This window comes from Salvelinus alpinus, chromosome 17, assembly GCF_045679555.1.
Source record: "Salvelinus alpinus chromosome 17, SLU_Salpinus.1, whole genome shotgun sequence".
NCBI lineage: Eukaryota > Metazoa > Chordata > Actinopteri > Salmoniformes > Salmonidae > Salvelinus > Salvelinus alpinus.
In genome coordinates, this window is record NC_092102.1 from 41,661,983 (window position 1) to 41,683,180 (window position 21,198).

Below are 21,198 nucleotides of genomic sequence, written 5' to 3' on the forward strand. Positions count from 1 at the left end.
GTAGGAAGTGTCTAAGAAAGGGAAAATAGAAAGTGTGTATATGTGTTTGGGGGGGGGGTTGTATGATGAGTCATGCTGGGATAGGGTGGTATTATGTTGAGCTGCTGTGTGGACAGGAGGAGAGAAGGGGATGGAAAAAGGGGGATACGGTGAGAAAAGGGGGGATACGGTGAGTTGGCTGGCTGAGTGGACAGGGAGAGAGTGAAGGGGATGGAAAAAGGGGGATACGGTGAGTTGGCTGGCTGAGTGGACAGGGAGAGAGTGAAGGGGTTGGAAAAGGGGGGATACAGGAAGTTGACTGGCTGAGTGGACAGGGAGAGAGTGAAGGGGGGGATACGGGGAGTTGACTGGCTGAGTGGACAGGGAGAGAGTGAAGGGGATGGAAAAGGGGGGATACGGTGAGAAAAGGGGGGATACGGTGAGTTGGCTGGCTGAGTGGACAGGGAGAGAGTGAAGGGGATGGAAAAAGGGGGATACGGTGAGTTGGCTGGCTGAGTGGACAGGGAGAGAGTGAAGGGGTTGGAAAAGGGGGGATACAGGAAGTTGACTGGCTGAGTGGACAGGGAGAGAGTGAAGGGGGGGATACGGGGAGTTGACTGGCTGAGTGGACAGGGAGAGAGTGAAGGGGGGGATACAGGAAGTTGACTGGCTGAGTGGACAGGGAGAGAGTGAAGGGGGGATACAGGAAGTTGACTGGCTGAGTGGACAGGGAGAGAGTGAAGGGGAGATACAGGAAGTTGACTGGCTGAGTGGACAGGGAGAGAGTGAAGGGGGGGATACAGGAAGTTGACTGGCTGAGTGGACAGGGAGAGAGTGAAGGGGGGGATACAGGAAGTTGACTGGCTGAGTGGACAGGGAGAGAGTGAAGGGGGGGATACGGGGAGTTGACTGGCTGAGTGGACAGGGAGAGAGTGAAGGGGGGGATACAGGAAGTTGACTGGCTGAGTGGACAGGGAGAGAGTGAAGGGGAGATACAGGAAGTTGACTGGCTGAGTGGACAGGGAGAGAGTGAAGGGGGGGATACGGTGAGTTGACTGGCTGAGTGGACAGGGAGAGAGTGAAGGGGGGATACAGGAAGTTGACTGGCTGAGTGGACAGGGAGAGAGTGAAGGGGGGGATACAGGAAGTTGACTGGCTGAGTGGACAGGGAGAGAGTGAAGGGGAGATACAGGAAGTTGACTGGCTGAGTGGACAGGGAGAGAGTGAAGGGGAGATACAGGAAGTTGACTGGCTGAGTGGACAGGGAGAGAGTGAAGGGGGGGATACAGGAAGTTGACTGGCTGAGTGGACAGGGAGAGAGTGAAGGGGGGATACAGGAAGTTGACTGGCTGAGTGGACAGGGAGAGAGTGAAGGGGGGATACAGGAAGTTGACTGGCTGAGTGGACAGGGAGAGAGTGAAGGGGGGGATACAGGAAGTTGACTGGCTGAGTGGACAGGGAGAGAGTGAAGGGGGGGATACAGGAAGTTGACTGGCTGAGTGGACAGGGAGAGAATGAACGGGGGGATACAGGAAGTTGACTGGCTGAGTGGACAGGGAGAGAGTGAAGGGGGGGATACAGGGAGTTGACTGGCTGAATGGACAGGAGAGAGTGAAGGGTGGGATACGGGGAGTTGACTGGCTGAGTGGACAGGGAGAGAGTGAAGGGGGTATACAGGAAGTTGACTGGCTGAGTGGACAGGGAGAGAGTGAAGGGGGGGATACAGGAAGTTGACTGGCTGAGTGGAAGGGGAGAGAGTGAAGGGGGGGATACAGGAAGTTGACTGGCTGAGTGGACAGGGAGAGAATGAAGGGGGGGATACAGGAAGTTGACTGGCTGAGTGGACAGGGAGAGAGTGAAGGGGGGGATACAGGAAGTTGACTGGCTGAGTGGACAGGGAGAGAGTGAAGGGGGGGATACAGGAAGTTGACTGGCTGAGTGGACAGGGAGAGAGTGAAGGGGGGGATACAGGAAGTTGACTGGCTGAGTGGACAGGGAGCGAGTGAAGGGGGGGATACAGGAAGTTGACTGGCTGAGTGGACAGGGAGAGAGTGAAGGGGGGGATACAGGAAGTTGACTGGCTGAGTGGACAGGGAGAGAGTGAAGGGGGGGATACAGGAAGTTGACTGGCTGAGTGGACAGGGAGAGAGTGAAGGGGGGGATACAGGAAGTTGACTGGCTGAGTGGACAGGGAGAGAGTGAAGGGGGGGATATGGGGTGTTGACTGGCTGAGTGGACAGGGAGAGAGTGAAGGGGGGGATACAGGGAGTTGACTGGCTGAGTGGACAGGGAGAGAGTGAAGGGGGGATACAGGAAGTTGACTGGCTGAGTGGACAGGGAGAGAATGAAGGGGGGGATACAGGAAGTTGACTGGCTGAGTGGACAGGGAGAGAGTGAAGGGGGGGATACAGGAAGTTGACTGGCTGAGTGGACAGGGTGAGAGTGAAGGGGGGAATATGGGGAGTTGACTGGCTGAGTGGACAGGAAGAGAGTGAAGGGGGGGATACAGGAAGTTGACTGGCTGAGTGGACAGGGAGAGAATGAAGGGGGGGATACAGGAAGTTGACTGGCTGAGTGGACAGGGAGAGAGTGAAGGGGGGAATATGGGGAGTTGACTAGCTGAGTGGACAGGAAGAGAGTGAAGGGGGGGATACAGGAAGTTGACTGGCTGAGTGGACAGGGAGAGAATGAAGGGGGGGATACAGGAAGTTGACTGGCTGAGTGGACAGGGAGAGAGTGAAGGGGGGATACAGGAAGTTGACTGGCTGAGTGGACAGGGAGAGAGTGAAGGGGGGGATACAGGAAGTTGACTGGCTGAGTGGACAGGGAGAGAGTGAAGGGGGGATACAGGAAGTTGACTGGCTGAGTGGACAGGGAGAGAGTGAAGGGGGGGATACAGGAAGTTGACTGGCTGAGTGGACAGGGAGAGAGTGAAGGGGGGGATACAGGAAGTTGACTGGCTGAGTGGACAGGGAGAGAGTGAAGGGGGGGATACGGGGAGTTGACTGGCTGAGTGGACAGGGAGAGAGTGAAGGGGGGGATACAGGAAGTTGACTGGCTGAGTGGACAGGGAGAGAGTGACAGACAGAAAGGTAGAAAGGTGCTCAATACTTTTCAAAGTGAAATCAGTCAACTCAGAGACAGTATGGACAGAGAGATTGGCGAGGTAAAAATCACCACCAAGAGCATACATTTTGTTTACGAGTGCAAGCGATGTGCTGGTGAGATCATCTTGACTGTAAACACACCAATCTTACTGTCGTTCCAATTCCAGGTAGCATGTGAAGTGATTTCTTTCAATCTTGAAAGTCCCCTTATACATGGGGAGATTTTTACTCAAGTTTAATGCTTAGTAGTCTTTTTTTAAATCAGGAATTATACAAGTATATGAATACACACATTGCATTGAATTAAATCACCAGCAGGGGTCACTTCAGGGTAATGTATAAATGGTGCAGATTTATAATGTGTGTGTTTAGACTCCTCTTAAACCCAGTAGTCTGAGGGCACAGCCACAAAGACTCAGCCTCTCTGGCTTAGACTGGGAACAATACATCATTTTTGTGTTTCCTTTCCATCATAATTTGCACCATCTCGGGACTTTTGCAATCTGCTGGAGATATCTTATTTCTGACTGAAGTCATGCTCACAGTGTCGTGATCTGAACAGTCCTGCAGCTCAGCTAATATCTCAGTTTGCCAACACAATGCTCACTGGTCATTCATCTGCCACTGGGGTCAATAATGTCTCCCTCACATTAAGTTGAGGGGGACATTAGATTAAGTTTACCAGGCCCGTATAAGAAACAGTCGAACCATATCCAATGAAACTATAAAGTGCACAAACACATCTTCAATGTCCTTCACAGAGAAATAAGCACAGTCATGGAAACGGAAAGTGTGTTCTCATGGTGACTCCAGTGACCATCAGACCCTGTACCAGAGGGCCCACTTCCCCTGCCTGCTCAGTGTGAAAGACACACAGGGTCTGGTGCTGTGTGGTGGGGAGCTGCAGGCAGGCAGCCAGGCAGGTAGCCAGGCAACAAGGCAGGCAGCCAGGCAGCCAGGCAGGCAGCCAGGCAGGCAGGCAGGCAGGCAGACAGCCAGCATTCTCAGGGGATTTGACAATGTCCCAACCACGTTACTGCAAAGTCACACACCTGCAGCACCTAGAGGACTGGTGATACCGCATACCGTAGTCTCAATGTCTATTTCTTCCTGCCTCACATACACTGCTGTGTGTGGTGTGTGTTTAGGATAAACCTGTGTGTGTGTGTGTGTGTGTGTGTGTGTGTGTGTGTGTGTGTGTGTGTGTGTGTGTGTGTGTGTGTGTGTGTGTGTGTGTGTGTGTGTGTGTGTGTGTGGGTGTGTACGAAACTTCATCTAGATGGAAGGTTTTGAGACAACGTGTTATTGAGAGGTTGCGAGGCAGAAAAAACAAGCAATGTTAAAATGATTAAATCACATTAAATCACTGTGTCAGAGTGTGTGTTTCTGTGTCTGTGTGTGTGTGTTTAAGATAAACCTGTGTGAGTGTGGTGTGTGTGCGTGTTCTTCTCTCTCAGCCTTGTCGTGTTTCTTCGGTGAGATGCTGATAGCACTGCGCCTCAACGAGCAACCATAACTCACTGGAAGTCAACGCCACGTAAGAAGACATGATCTCCTTCCTAAATAATAGGCAGAGCAGTTGGCATCTTACAACTAAACACACACACGCGCACGCACACACACAAACACACACACACACACACACACACACACACACACACACACACACACACACACACACACACACACACACACACACACACACACACACACACACACACACACACACACACACACACACACACACACACACACACACACACACACACACACACACACACACACACACACACACACACACACACACACACACACACACACACAGTCTTGTTCAACTGACCTTGTGGGTACACACAATTCACTCCCATTCAAAATTATATTTTTAACCCTAAACCTAATCCTAACCGTAATCTTAACCCTAACCTTAACTCGAAAATCTAACCCTAACCCTGAACCTAACAATAGCTCCTAACCCTAAAATGAACCCTAGTTCCTAACCCTAAACCTAATTCTCACCCTAACACTAGTTCTAACCTTAACTCTAAACTACCTAGAAATAGCATTTGACCTTGTGGCGACAAACAAAATGTCCCCAGTTGAGAGAGAGAGAGAGAGAGAGAGAGAGAGAGTGGGGGATCGAGGGAGAGATGTATGGAGAGAGATGGGATATGAAAGATGATAGAGAGGGGATGTGAGAGAGAGAGAGATGGAGAGAGAGAGGTAAAGTGATAGAAGTGATATGAGAGATGTGATAGAGGGTATATGAGTGTCAGGAAGGTTAATGGGTGCTGAAGGCAACTGGGTGGATGACTGACAGGTTCAGGGAAACACTCACAGATTCATAAAAATCTAATCACTTCTCAAAGAAACAATAATAGACATATCACAGGAATGTTTGGGCTGTGATGTAGTGTAGGGAGCCATCAGTGTTGTCTGTAATAGACATATCACAGGACTGTTTAGGCTGTGATGTAGTGTAGGGAGCCATCAGTGTTGTCTGTAATATACATATCACAGGAATGTTTAGGCTGTGATGTAGTGTAGGGAGCCATCAGTGTTGTCTGTAATAGACATATCACAGGACTGTTTAGGCTGTGATGTAGTGTAGGGAGCCATCAGTGTTGTCTGTAATAGACATATCACAGGAATGTTTAGGCTGTGATGTAGTGTAGGGAGCCATCAGTGTTGTCTGTAATAGACCTATCACAGGAATGTTTAGGCTGTGATGTAGTGTAGGGAGCCATCAGTGTTGTCTGTAATAGACATATCACAGGAATGTTTAGGCTGTGATGTAGTGTAGGGAGCCATCAGTGTTGTCTGTAATAGACCTATCACAGGAATGTTTAGGCTGTGATGTAGTGTAGGGAGCCATCAGTGTTGTCTGTAATAGACATATCACAGGAATGTTTAGGCTGTGATGTAGTGTAGGGAGCCATCAGTGTTGTCTGTAATAGACATATCACAGGAATGTTTAGGCTGTGATGTAGTGTAGGGAGCCATCAGTGTTGTCTGTAATAGACCTATCACAGGAATGTTTAGGCTGTGATGTAGTGTAGGGAGCCATCAGTGTTGTCTGTAATAGACATATCACAGGACTGTTTAGGCTGTGATGTAGTGTAGGGGGCCATCAGTGTTGTCTGTAATAGACATATCACAGGACTGTTTAGGCTGTGATGTAGTGTAAGGAGCCATCAGTGTTGTCTGTAATAGACATATCACAGGACTGTTTAGGCTGTGATGTAGTGTAGGGGGCCATCAGTGTTGTCTGTAATAGACATATCACAGGAATGTTTAGGCTGTGATGTAGTGTAGGGAGCCATCAGTGTTGTCTGTAATAGACATATCACAGGACTGTTTAGGCTGTGATGTAGTGTAGGGAGCCATCAGTGTTGTCTGTAATAGACCTATCACAGGAATGTTTAGGCTGTGATGTAGTGTAGGGAGCCATCAGTGTTGTCTGTAATAGACATATCACAGGACTGTTTAGGCTGTGATGTAGTGTAGGGAGCCATCAGTGTTGTCTGTAATAGACATATCACAGGAATGTTTGGGCTGTGATGTAGTGTAGGGAGCCATCAGTGTTGTCTATAATAGACATATCACAGGAATGTTTAGGCTGTGATGTAGTGTAGGGGGCCATCAGTGTTGTCTGTAATAGACATATCACAGGACTGTTTAGGCTGTGATGTAGTGTAGGGAGCCATCAGTGTTGTCTGTAATATACATATCACAGGAATGTTTAGGCTGTGATGTAGTGTAGGGAGCCATCAGTGTTGTCTGTAATAGACATATCACAGGACTGTTTAGGCTGTGATGTAGTGTAGGGAGCCATCAGTGTTGTCTGTAATAGACATATCACAGGACTGTTTAGGCTGTGATGTAGTGTAGGGGGCCATCAGTGTTGTCTGTAATAGACATATCACAGGACTGTTTAGGCTGTGATGTAGTGTAGGGAGCCATCAGTGTTGTCTGTAATAGACATATCACAGGAATGTTTAGGCTGTGATGTAGTGTAGGGGGCCATCAGTGTTGTCTGTAATAGACATATCACAGGACTGTTTAGGCTGTGATGTAGTGTAGGGAGCCATCAGTGTTGTCTGTAATAGACATATCACAGGACTGTTTAGGCTGTGATGTAGTGTAGGGAGCCATCAGTGTTGTCTGTAATAGACATATCACAGGAATGTTTAGGCTGTGATGTAGTGTAGGGGGCCATCAGTGTTGTCTGTAATAGACATATCACAGGAATGTTTGGGCTGTGATGTAGTGTAGGGAGCCATCAGTGTTGTCTATAATAGACATATCACAGGAATGTTTAGGCTGTGATGTAGTGTAGGGGGCCATCAGTGTTGTCTGTAATAGACATATCACAGGACTGTTTAGGCTGTGATGTAGTGTAGGGAGCCATCAGTGTTGTCTGTAATAGACATATCACAGGAATGTTTAGGCTGTGATGTAGTGTAGGGAGCCATCAGTGTTGTCTGTAATAGACATATCACAGGACTGTTTAGGCTGTGATGTAGTGTAGGGAGCCATCAGTGTTGTCTGTAATAGACATATCACAGGACTGTTTAGGCTGTGATGTAGTGTAGGGAGCCATTCCTCCTACTGGCACACATTCCGTTGACTTTTAGACCAGCAGGACCTTTGCATTCTGTCCCTGAACACACAACTCAGTCTTTTAGGCCTGCTCCTTTGCTGCTCTTCTGTGTGCGTGTGTGTGTGTGTGTGTGTGTGTGTGTGTGTGTGTGTGTGTGTGTGTGTGTGTGTGTGTGTGTGTGTGTGTGTGTGTGTGCTCCTCTCCAGTGGGATTAATCAATCTATATGACTGGGGTCTTATTGAGATGTATAGAATGACTGAGCTGTTATCACAACAAAGCCAAGACGGGAGCAGCCTAGACTAATTACATCCATTCTGTTTTGTAGCATTTTTACACACACACACACACACACACACACACACACACACACACACACACACACACACACACACACACACACACACACACACACACACACACACACACACACACACACACACACACACACACACACACACACACACACACACACACACACACACACACACACACACACACACACACACACACACACACACACACACACACACACACACACACACACACACGATTGTGAATGATGTCAAAGTCCTGTCCCAGCTGGGAAGAACTAATCAAATGAATCAAATGTAATTGTATTCGTCACATGCTGCGTAAACAATGACAGTGAAATGCTTACTTACGGGTCCTTTCCAACAACGCAGAGAGAAAATAGAGAAATAATAGAAAAGTTAAAAATAATAATTTTATAATAAATACACAATGAGTAATGATAACTTGGCTATATACAAGGGGTACCTGTAATGAGTCGATATGCAGGGGCCGAGGTAATTGAGGTAGATACAGTTGAAGTCGGAAGTTTACATATCCTTAGCCAAATACATTTAAACTCAGTTTTTCACAATTCCTGACATTTAATCCTAGTAAAATTCCTTGTATTAGGTCAGTTAGGATCAGCACTTTATTTTAAGAATGTGAAATGTCAGAATAACGGTAGAGAGAATTATTTATTTCAGCTTTTATTTCTTTCATCACATTCCCAGTGGGTCAGAAGTTTACATACACTCAATTAGTATTTGGTAGCATTGCCTTTAAATTGTTTAACTTGGGTCAAACATTTCGGGTAGCCTTCCACAAGCTTCCCACAATAAGTTGGGTAAATTTTGGCCCATTCCTCCTGACAGAGCTGGTGTAACTGAGTCAGGTTTGTAGGCCTCCTTGCTCACACATGCTTTTTCAGTTCTGCCCACACATTTTCTATAGGATTGAGGTCAGGGCTTTGTGATTGACCATGTTGTCCTTAAGCCATTTTGCCACAACTTTGGAAGAATGCTTGGGGTCATTGTCCATTTGGAAGACCCATTTGCGACCAAGCTTTAACTTCCTGACTGATGTCTTGAGATGTTGCTTCAATTTATCCACATCATTTCCCTACCTCATGATGCCATCTATTTTGTGAAGTGCCCCAGTCCCTCCTGCAGCAAAGCACCCCCACAACATGAAATAACAAAAGAACTAGGGTCAGAACGTGACAATAGAATGCATTTAGCTCTTCTGGTAAGCCCGCAACTGGGCTTCCCTTTGTAATCCATGATAGTTTGCAAGCCCTGCCACATCCAATGAGGGTCAGAGCCAGTTTAGTAGGATTTGTCCTGTATTGACGCTTTACCTGTAGCGGGGTTTCTTATATGTGTCCGAATTAGTGTCCCGCTACTTGAAAGCATCAGCTCTAGCTTTTTATTTCATTGCGAATGTTGCCTGTAATCCATGGCATCTGGTTTGGATATGTACGTACTGTCACTGTGGGGATGAAACTGTTTATGTACCTAATAATAAGGCCTGTGACTGATATAGTAAACTCCTCAATGCCATTGGATGAATCCCGGAACATACCAGTCTATGTTAGCAAAACAGTCCTATAGTCCGCTTCATCGGACCACTTTTGTATTGGGCACATCACTGGTACTTCCTGTTTGAGTTTTTGCTTGTAAGCAGGAATCAGGAGGATAGATTCATAATCAGATTAGCCAAATGGAGGCTGAGGGAGAGCTTGGTATGTGTTTGTGTGTGGAGTAAAGATGATGTAGAGAGTTTTCTCCTCTAGTTGCACAGGTGACATGATGGTAGAAAAGATTTCAAATATATTTCAGTTTACCTGCATAAATGTCACTGGCTACTATGAGCGCCGCCTCTGGATGAACATTTTCTTGTTTGCTTATACATCTTGTTGAGTGTAGTCTTAGTGCCAGCATCGGTTCGTGCTCAGTGTGTGTGTGTGTGTGTGTGTGTGTGTGTGTGTGTGTGTGTGTGTGTGTGTGTGTGTGTGTGTGTGTGTGTGTGTGTGTGTGTGTGTGTGTGTGTGTGTGTGTGTGTGTGTGTGTGTGTGTGTGTGTGTGTGTGTGTGTCTGTGTGTCTGTGTGTGTGTGTGTGTGTGTGTGTGTGTGTGTGTGTGTGTGTGTGTGTGTGTGTGTGTGTGTGTGTGTGTGTGTGTGTGTGTGTGTGTGTGTGTGTGTGTGTGTGTGTGTGTGTCTGTGTGTGTGTGTGTGTGTGTGTTACATCTAAGACTGTCTCTTAACTTATTAATGTTGACACTGCTCTGCTCTCTGCCAGAAAAGCCAAGGTGTAAGAGGACACATAAATTATTGACTGGAGCACACCACACACACACACTCACTCTCTCTCTCTCTCGCTGTCGCACTCACTCTCTCCCTTGCTCTCTTTCAATTACATTACATTACATTACATTACATTTTAGTGCTTTATTGGCATGGGAAACATATGTTTACATTGCCAAAGAAAGTTAAATAGATAATAAACAAAACTGAAATAAACAATACAAAATTAACAGTAAACTTTCTCTCTCACTCCCTCTTACCTTTTATTTGACCTTTATTTAACTAGGCAAGTCAGTTAAGAACAAGTTCTTATTTTCAATGATGGCTTAGGAACAGTGGGTTAACTGCCTTGTTCAGCAGCAGAACAACAGATTTTTACCTCGTCAGTTCGGTGATTTGACCTTGCAACCTTTCAGTTACAAGTCCAACACTCTAACCACTAAGCTACCTACCTGATTGAGCAGTCTGTCAAGCTGAACAATGGGTTCAGGTGGATTTCTTTGGGACAAAACAAGTACCTCCAGTGAGAGAAAGTGCCTTTCAGAAAGCACCTGTTTACTGTCAGATATTATGGGCTGTTTAAACGCATCAATTGAAAGGAATAATGTCTGCAGTGCTATTACACAACAGGTTATGCAACCTCATACACACAGCTACTCAACAATGTTTTCTAGATGACACTCTCAGGCTGTTACTAATCAAATAGACATTTCTATTCTTTAACTGGATAGACTTCCTGACTGGGGAGGCGATGGGGGGGGTGGTAGAGGATAGAAATAAGACTCTCCAGGGACGTCTCACTCTCCTAAAGAGCAGGCTATACGTCATCCCATCTTTCTCTCTTTCTCTCTTTCTCTCTCTCTCTCTCTCTCTCTCTCTCTCTCTCTCTCTCTCTCTCTCTCTCTCTCTCTCTCTCTCTCTCTGTCTCCCTCTCTGTGTCTCTCTCTGTGTCTCTCTCTGTGTCTCTCTCTGTGTCTCTCTCTGTGTCTCTCTCTCTCTCTCTCTCTCTCTCTCTCTCTCTCTCTCTCTCTCTCTCTCTCTCTCTCTCTCTCTCTCTCTCTCTCTCTCTCAATTCAATTCAATTCAATTCAAGGGGCTTTATTGGCATGGGAAACATGTGTTAACATTGCCAAAGCAAGTGAGGTAGGTAATATACAAAAGTCAAATAAACAATAAAAATGAACAGTAAACATTACACATACAGAAGTTTCAAAACAATAAAGACATTACAAATGTCATATTATATATATATGCAGTGTTGTAACAATGTACAAATGGTTAAAGCACACAAGTTAAAATAAATAAACATAAATATGGGTTGTATTTACAGTGGTGTTTGTTCTTCACTGGTTGCCCTTTTCTTGTGGCAACAGGTCACAAATCTTGCTGCTGTGATGGCACACTGTGGAATTTCACCCAGTAGATATGGGAGTTTATCAAAATTGGATTTGTTTTCGAATTCTTTGTGGATCTGTGTAATCTGAGGGAAATATGTCTCTCTAATATGGTCATACATTGGGCAGGAGGTTAGGAAGTGCAGCTCAGTTTCCACCTCATTTTGTGGGCAGTGTGCACATAGCCTGTCTTCTCTTGAGAGCCATGTCTGCCTACGGCGGCCTTTCTCAATAGCAAGGCTATGCTCACTGAGTCTGTACATAGTCAAAGCTTTCCTTAAGTTTGGGTCAGTCACAGTGGTCAGGTATTCTGCCACTGTGTACTCTCTGTTTAGGGCCAAATAGCATTCTAGTTTGCTCTGTTTTTTTGTTAATTCTTTCCAATGTGTCAAGTAATTATCTTTTTGTTTTCTCATGATTTGGTTGGGTCTAATTGTGCTGTTGTCCTGGGGCTCTGTGGGGTGTGTTTGTGTTTGTGAACAGAGCCCTAGGACCAGCTTGCTTAGGGGACTCTTCTCCAGGTTCATCTCTCTGTAGGTGATGGCTTTGTTATGGAAGGTTTGGGAATCGCTTCCTTTTAGGTGGTTGTAGAATTTAACGGCTCTTTTCTGGATTTTGATAATTAGTGGGTATCGGCCTAATTCTGCTCTGCATGCATTATTTGGTGTTCTACGTTGTACACGGAGGATATTTTTGCAGAATTCTGCATGCAGAGTCTCAATTTGGTGTTTGTCCCATTTTGTGAAATCTTGGTTGGTGAGCGGACCCCAGACCTCACAACCATAAAGGGCAATGGGCTCTATGACTGATTCAAGTATTTTTAGCCAGATCCTAATTGGTATGTTGAAATTTATGTTCCTTTTGATGGCATAGAAGGCCCTTCTTGCCTTGTCTCTCAGATCGTTCACAGCTTTGTGGAAGTTACCTGTGGTGCTGATGTTTAGGCCGAGGTATGTATAGTTTTTTGTGTGCTCTAGGGCAACGGTGTCTAGATGGAATTTGTGGTCCTGGTGACTGGACCTTTTTTGGAACACCATTATTTTGGTCTTACTGAGATTTACTGTCAGGGCCCAGGTCTGACAGAATCTGTGCAGAAGATCTAGGTGCTGCTGTAGGCCCTCCTTGGTTGGTGACAGAAGCACCAGATCATCAGCAAACAGTAGACATTTGACTTCGGATTCTAGTAGGGTGAGACCGGGTGCTGCAGACTGTTCTAGTGCCCGCGCCAATTCGTTGATATATATGTTGAAGAGGGTGGGGCTTAAGCTGCATCCCTGTCTCACCCCACGACCCTGTGTGAAGAAATGTGTGTGTTTTTTGCCAATTTTAACCGCACACTTGTTGTTTGTGTACATGGATTTTATAATGTCGTATGTTTTACCCCCAACACCACTTTCCATCAATTTGTATAGCAGACCCTCATGCCAAATTGAGTCGAAGGCTTTTTTGAAATCAACAAAGCATGAGAAGACTTTGCCTTTGTTTTGGTTTGTTTGGTTGTCAATTAGGGTGTGTAGGGTGAATACATGGTCTGTTGTACGGTAATTTGGTAAAAAGCCAATTTGACATTTGCTCAGTACATTGTTTTCATTGAGGAAATGTACGAGTCTGCTGTTAATGATAATGCAGAGTATTTTCCCAAGGTTACTGTTGACGCATATTCCACGGTAGTTATTGGGGTCAAATTTGTCTCCACTTTTGTGGATTGGGGTGATCAGTCCTTGGTTCCAAATATTGGGGAAGATGCCAGAGCTAAGGACGATGTTAAAGAGTTTTAGTATAGCCAATTGGAATTTGTTGTCTGTATATTTGATCATTTCATTAAGGATACCATCAACACCACAGGCCTTTTTGGGTTTGAGGGTTTTTATTTTGTCCTGTAACTCATTCAAGGTAATTGGAGAATCCAATGGGTTCTGGTAGTCTTTAATAGTTGATTCTAGGATTTGTATTTGATCATGTATATGTTTTTGTTCTTTATTCTTTGTTATAGAGCCAAAAAGATTGGAGAAGTGGTTTACCCATACATCTCCATTTTGGATAGATAATTCTTCGTGTTGTTGTTTGTTTAGTGTTTTCCAATTTTCCCAGAATTGGTTAGAGTCTATGGAGTCTTCAATTACATTGAGCTGATTTCTGACGTGCTGTTCCTTCTTTTTCCGTAGTGTATTTCTGTATTGTTTTAGTGATTCGCCATAGTGAAGGCGTAGACTCAGGTTTTCCGGGTCTCTATGTTTTTGGTTGGACAGGTTCCTCAATTTATTTCTTAGATTTTTGCATTCTTTATCAAACCATTTGTCATTGTTGTTCATTTTCTTCGGTTTTCTATTTGAGATTTTTAGATTTGATAGGGAAGCTGAGAGGTCAAATATACTGTTAAGATTTTCTACTGCCAAGTTTACACCTTCACTATTGCAGTGGAACATTTTACCCAGGAAGTTGTCTAAAAGGGATTGAATTTGCTGTTGCCTAATTGTTTTTTGGTAGGTTTCCAAACTGCATTCCTTCCATCTATAGCATTTCTTAATGTTACTCAGTTCCTTTGGCTTTGATGCCTCATGATTGAGCATTGCTCTGTTCAAGTAGACTGTGATTTTGCTGTGGTCTGATAGGGGTGTCAGTGGGCTGACTGTGAACGCTCTGAGAGACTCTGGGTTGAGGTCAGTGATAAAGTAGTCTACAGTGCTACTGCCAAGAGATGAGCTATAGGTGAACCTACCATAGGAGTCCCCTCGAAGCCTACCATTGACTATGTACATACCCAGCGTGCGACAGAGCTGCAGGAGTTGTGACCCGTTTTTGTTGGTTATGTTGTCATAGTTGTGCCTAGGGGGGCATATGGGGGAGGGAATGCTGTCACCTGCAGGCAGGTGTTTGTCCCCCTGTGTGCTGAGGGTGTCAGGTTCTTGTCCAGTTCTGGCATTTAGGTCGCCACAGACTAATACATGTCCCTGGGCCTGGAAATGATTGATTTCCCCCTCCAGGATGGAGAAGCTGTCTTTATTAAAGTATGGGGATTCTAGTGGGGGGATATAGGTAGCACACAGGAGGACATTTTTCTCTGTTAAGATAATTTCCTTTTGAATTTCTAGCCAAATGTAAAATGTTCCTGTTTTGATTAATTTAATGGAGTGAGTTAGGTCTGCTCTATACCAAATTAGCATTCCCCCTGAGTCCCTTCCCTGTTTCACACCTGGTAGTTTGGTGGATGGGACTACCAGCTCTCTGTAACCTAGAGGGCAACCAGTGGGTCCGTCTCCGCTATACCATGTTTCTTGCAGGATGACAATGTCTGCATTACCGATTTCTTTGGTGAAGTCCGTGTTCCTGCTCTTTAGGCCAAAGGCAGATGACCTCAGGCCTTGGATATTCCAGGATGATATAGTGAAGGCTTTTTGTTCCATAAAGTGTCCAATGTTGTTGGCCGTGTGGTTTGGCCTCAGGCCAGTAAGTGTGAGCAGAGCCTGCTGAGCATCTGGTACATGCCGTTGGCTTGGGCGAGTGTAAGAGTGGGGGTTGGGCCTGTTTGCCCGCTCACTACCTGGGCGTATGTGTGACTTCCATGTTGATGCTCTCTTTGCGGGGGTGGGGTGCATGGGGTGGGCAGGAGTGGCATAGGTCTGATCTGAGGGGGCCTAAATGGGGTGTGGGCATGGTTGATGTGGGGGGGTGTTGATTGGTTGGGGTGGGGGTGTGGATGTGTCTGGGGGTGCTGTGGTCTGGATGTAAGTCCTCTTGGCGTGGGTCCTCTATGTGTAGGTCCACGGGGGGGTCCTGCAGGTCTTGGAGGGTGTCTCGCTGGTCTGGGTGGGGTGTCTATTGATCTGTTGCTCCTGTGTGAAGTGTTGGGGCTGCGTTTGAGAGCGATGTCCTTTAGAGTCCGGACAAAGGTGGGCACTGCTGCCTTATAGAGGTGGACCTGGTCATAGAGGCTGTTCAAGTCCAGGGTGGAGTGGTGGGCCAGGAAAACATTTGGTTTTGAGGCACAGTCACGGGAAATGCTTGCGTTTACCCGCTGTATTGTAGCAGGGTGGAAGTCTTTTCGTGGTAGCAGGGTGGAGATAACCACTTGTGCATTGGGGAAAGTAGAAGAAGCTTTTTCAATCACTCCCTTCAGTGCTGTGGCCACCCTTTCCTGCTTTGCTCTCAGGTCGTTTGTGCCTGTGTGTATTATTATGTGGCTAGGTGAGCCTAGTTTGTCCTCAGACAGAAGGTCTAGGGCGCGCTGGGTGTTTGGACACCAGAGTTTAGACACACTGTGTTTGGGAAAAAGTTTTTTTTCTTCTATATATTTCCCATTTGAGTCCATAAGGAGAACAATCTGTGTCTTGTGTTTGTTCTCAGTGGGTGTGGGGGGGTTGTCAGGAGGGCTATCAGGGTGGCTGACAGGGGGGGTGCTCAGGGGGGGTGAGAGCTGCTGGGCTTGGGTTTTTTCTTTTGTCTGTTCTGCTGTGATGTTGACTCTATGGTCAGGGTCTGGTGTGGACTGTTCTGCTGTGGTGTCGAGACTTTTGTCCGGTGCTGAGGTGGGCTGTTCTGCTGGCGTCTCTGTGGGGATGGCCACCTCCCTAGTGGGTTGTTCTCTGTCACATGCCATCCCCCTCAACCTCTCCTCCAGCAGTCTGATCCTCTCCTCCATCCCCCTCCCCCTCTCCTCCAGCAGTCTGATCCTCTCCTCTAGTGCTTTGTTCTGCTCCTGCTTCTGCTCTTTCTCCTGTTGAAGTTGTCTCACCACTGTCCAGAGTGCAGATATGTCTCTCTCCACCTCCAGCTCTCCTGGTCTGGTTAAGGGGTTGTTGTGCTGGACTGTTGTCTGGGTCTGTGCTGACTGGAGTGTAATCACCTGCTGTTCCAGCTCCACCTGCCTTACCTCCAGCTGGGTGAATTTATCCTTCATTTCAATGAGGGAGAAGTGCTCTGTACTGGGAGGTTGACTGTCTGCTGAGGGTTGCTCGTCTGTGGGGTTATATGATGAAGAGGTCTGGTCTGACCCGCTTGGGGTGGGGGTATCTTTATCAAGGGAGAGCTTCTCCTGCTGGGCTAATTCTTTGATTAGGTGAAAGTCCAGCTGAAACTGTTTGGGGTTGCCCTGTACCAATACTGTTCCAGACTTATATAGATTTATGTTAGCTGACTCAGAGTCCTCGTTGTCAAGTATCCTGAGTTTCCACCCCTCGTTAACCCCCCCTCTCTTAACAGAGGGGTAGTGTGCTAATATAGCACTGTGCCATGCCAGGGGATGGTTTGTGTGGAAGATAAGGTTGCTGATGTTCCCATTTTTGTAATAGTCAGCAAAAAGTGTCTCTTGATTTTCCATAAGGAGCTTCATTTTGTGCTCTTTTCTTGCCTTATCATTCTTTACACTCACAGGGTACTGTATTTTAATTACCTCTGAACAGCAGGAGGGAGCTTCTAAGGCCTCTCCATTTGGTTGGGGTAGACTATTCGACTCTCCTGCCATTGTTGGGCTAATGGTCTTTGACACCTCTTACTTGACACGTCAGTGCTAGTTGAAGCTGTATCAAGTCAGTTACAGTTGAATACAGTTGAAGCTGTATCTCTCTCAGTTCCACAAAAAATCCAAGTTTAACTAACTCTAAATCTATCTTTTTTAAAGAAAATGCTGAAAAATGCAGGAGCTCATCTGATCATCTGATCATGACCTCTCTCTCTCTCTCTCTCCTTGTTAGCTAGCTAGCTTCTTTCAGGAGAGTCCCTAGCAACTGCCTAGCAACAGGTAAACAACTTAGCTAGCTAAGAAAATTGTATAATTTTACTTTTTTCGAAGGCCTTTCTTCTTTGTTTGCTGCTTGTTTGGTCTCCTAATCAGTCTTGCAGTTTTCTTTTGCTTTTTTTCGATATACTTTCCTCTAAAAACCATGTAAAATTCAATATTTTTAGGAGCTCATCTTTTCAGCTGTTGCTGCTTAATTTGGAACTCCGGAACTCTCTCTCTCTCTCTCTCTCTATCTCTCTCTCTCTCTCTCTCTCTCTCTCTCTCTCTCTCGCTCTCTCTCTCGCTCTCTCTCTCTCTCTCTCTCTCTCTCTCTCTCTCGCTTTCACTCTCTTTCACTCTCTCTCTCTCTCTCGCTCTCTCTCTCTCTCTGTTCATTTCACCCTTCAACCTCTCTAATCATCAATATCCCTCTTTACCAAGAGTGTTGGTACTCAAACTCAGTGACAGTCCCACGGCCAATCTCAATAACTCTGCAAAACTTCAGAAATGTGTGACTGGCTGAAATATCACCAGACGGTTTTTGGGAGGTAACAGTCTATGTGAGTGATGTTTTTATAGCAGCTGTTTGAGTAGTCCAGTAGTGTTGTTTGAGTAGTCCAGTAGTGTTGTTTGAGTAGTCCAGTAGTGTTGTTTGAGTAGTCCAGTAGTGTTGTTTGAGTAGTCCAGTAGTGTTGTTTGAGTAGTCCAGTAGCGTTGTTTGAGTAGTCCAGTAGTGTTGTTTGAGTAGTCCAGTAGCGTTGTTTGAGTAGTCCAGTAGCGTTGTTTGAGTAGTCCAGTAGTGTTGTTTGAGTAGTCCAGTAGTGTTGTTTGAGTAGTCCAGTAGCGTTGTTTGAGTAGTCCAGTAGTGTTGTTTGAGTAGTCCAGTAGTGTTGTTTGAGTAGTCCAGTAGCGTTGTTTGAGTAGTCCATTAGTGTTGTTTGAGTAGTCCAGTAGTGTTGTTTGAGTAGTCCAGTAGCGTTGTTTGAGTAGTCCAGTAGTGTTGTTTGAGTAGTCCAGTAGTGTTGTTTGAGTAGTCCAGTAGTGTTGTTTGAGTAGTCCAGTAGTGTTGTTTGAGTAGTCCAGTAGTGTTGTTTGAGTAGTCCAGTAGTGTTGTTTGAGTAGTCCAGTAGTGTTGTTTGAGTAGTCCATTAGTGTTGTTTGAGTAGTCCAGTAGTGTTGTTTGAGTAGTCCAGTAGTGTTGTTTGAGTAGTCCAGTAGTATTGTTTGAGTAGTCCAGTAGCGTTGTTTGAGTAGTCCATTAGCGTTGTTTGAGTAGTCCAGTAGTGTTGTTTGAGTAGTCCAGTAGTGTTGTTTGAGTAGTCCAGTAGTGTTGTTTGAGTAGTCCAGTAGTGTTGTTTGAGTAGTCCAGTAGTGTTGTTTGAGTAGTCCAGTAGTGTTGTTTGAGTAGTCCAGTAGTGTTGTTTGAGTAGTCCAGTAGTGTTGTTTGAGTAGTCCAGTAGCGTTGTTTGAGTAGTCCATTAGTGTTGTTTGAGTAGTCCAGTAGTGTTGTTTGAGTAGTCCAGTAGTGTTGTTTGAGTAGTCCAGTAGTGTTGTTTGAGTAGTCCAGTAGTGTTGTTTGAGTAGTCCAGTAGTGTTGTTTGAGTAGTCCAGTAGCGTTGTTTGAGTAGTCCATTAGTGTTGTTTGAGTAGTCCAGTAGTGTTGTTTGAGTAGTCCAGTAGTGTTGTTTGAGTAGTCCAGTAGTGTTGTTTGAGTAGTCCAGTAGTGTTGTTTGAGTAGTCCAGTAGTGTTGTTTGAGTAGTCCAGTAGTGTTGTTTGAGTAGTCCAGTAGTGTTGTTTGAGTAGTCCAGTAGTGTTGTTTGAGTAGTCCAGTAGTGTTGTTTGAGTAGTCCAGTAGCGTTGTTTGAGTAGTCCAGTAGTGTTGTTTGAGTAGTCCAGTAGTGTTGTTTGAGTAGTCCAGTAGTGTTGTTTGAGTAGTCCAGTAGCGTTGTTTGCTGTTTCTCGCTGCCGTTTGCTGTTGCATCAGTTGAGCTGTCACTGGAGGCAGACTGTATCTCACAACACACAATGTGCATTAATTACACACATGCACGCACGTGCACATGCACGTAGACACACACACACACACACACACACACACACACACACACACACACACACACACACACACACACACACACACACACACACACACACACACACACACACACACACACACACACACACACACACACACACACACACACACACACATACCTACCTATCTACCTACCTACACACGCATTGCATCCCCATCAATACCTCTTTGGGGCAAACAGAAGGATTGCTGAAAGTTTCATATCAACTGGTTCAATCAGGAATAGTAGATTCACCCAGATCAAAGAGGAAGGCTGTACTTAATGAAGACATCGGACTCTTCCCTGATTCCAATGAGAGATATGCAAATGTGATCCGCGAATGACCAGAAGCGATGTCATTGCAATTAGTAGCAGCTTTTAACATGCAGTCTCATTCTGAACGACAGACTGCAGAGGGCTGTGAATGAATATGATTGATCTGCACTGTTACTGGGGGCAGAGGTGGTGATGTCTGGGAGATTGAAAGAAGTTATCTGGCTAACGTTTCAGACAGTATTTGAACAGGGCTTGTATAATGAGTACATTTTCACTGGGTTTGACTCTGAACTGATGCCCGTAGATTGCATCAGATGTGCCAGAGATAGAGAGAGGGGAGAGGAGGGTAGGAGAGGTGAAAGAGAGAGAATGGGGGGATGGAGAGAGGGGAGAGGAGGGTAGGAGAGGTGAAAGAGAGATAATGGGGGGATGGGGGGATGGAGAGAGGGACATTTTGAAGAGCTAAAGAGCACATATAGAAAAGGGAAGACTACAGATTGACACAGCGGGAATAAGTACAGCTGTGGCGGTCACAATTTTGTTAGCCGGTGATTGTAAGGCATAACTGCAAGTCTCACGGTAATTGACCGTAAATTAACATAAACACATTCAGCATCTCCTGGCTTCTACACATAGCCTACAAGCCTAGTAATAAAATATAGCCTACACCTTCACAATAAATCCATTATTTATTTTTTATTTATGATATGAAGAAAATGTAGTCTGTTTCAGAAGAACAGAATAGCATACTCTGAGTTGTCCTTATGTTAGGTCCTGATCTGGCTGTTCCATATGTCTGTGGGCTGCACTAGTTCATTTAGCAGACAAGATTTTCTAAGAATTCCGTGACATTATATTGTATTATTTTATATTATGAAGAAAGCAATTGAACAAAGCTGAATAAAATAGAAAGGATTTTTTCTCCAAACGATTTGAGGGAGTGAGCACATGCGGCTATTCTGTGTTGAGCTCTTAACAAAGAAACAGGTATTCCTATATGCTTTATTTAGAGTAATTTATGTAACTTTAGTTGTGATACAAATGTTGGACTATATGTTTCCATTTTTAATACATTCTAAGGATGCATGATGAGACTCTAATGATGATTTCAAAAAAGTTGCATGAAAGGCATGAGCTCTGCTTAGTTTTTTTGTGCAGGCTGCACACACTTCATCAGTCTCTCATTCACAATTTGACAAGCACCTGTTAATGCAACCCCTTTGTGTTGCTGTAATTCCTGTGGTTTCTTTTTTCATGCCAGCCAGGTAGGCTTTACTCCTTTTGTAAAGAGAAGCAATGTGCTTAATATTAGGAAAGTTGAGAAATAAATATAGTTGGCCTACTAGCCTATAGAAATCTGATGGGATCCTCATTTATTTTAATAGAGGCTGTTAGCCTATAGAAATGTCGCACAATATGAGCTCATGGGCTCTCATGAAGTGTTTGATTAGATTT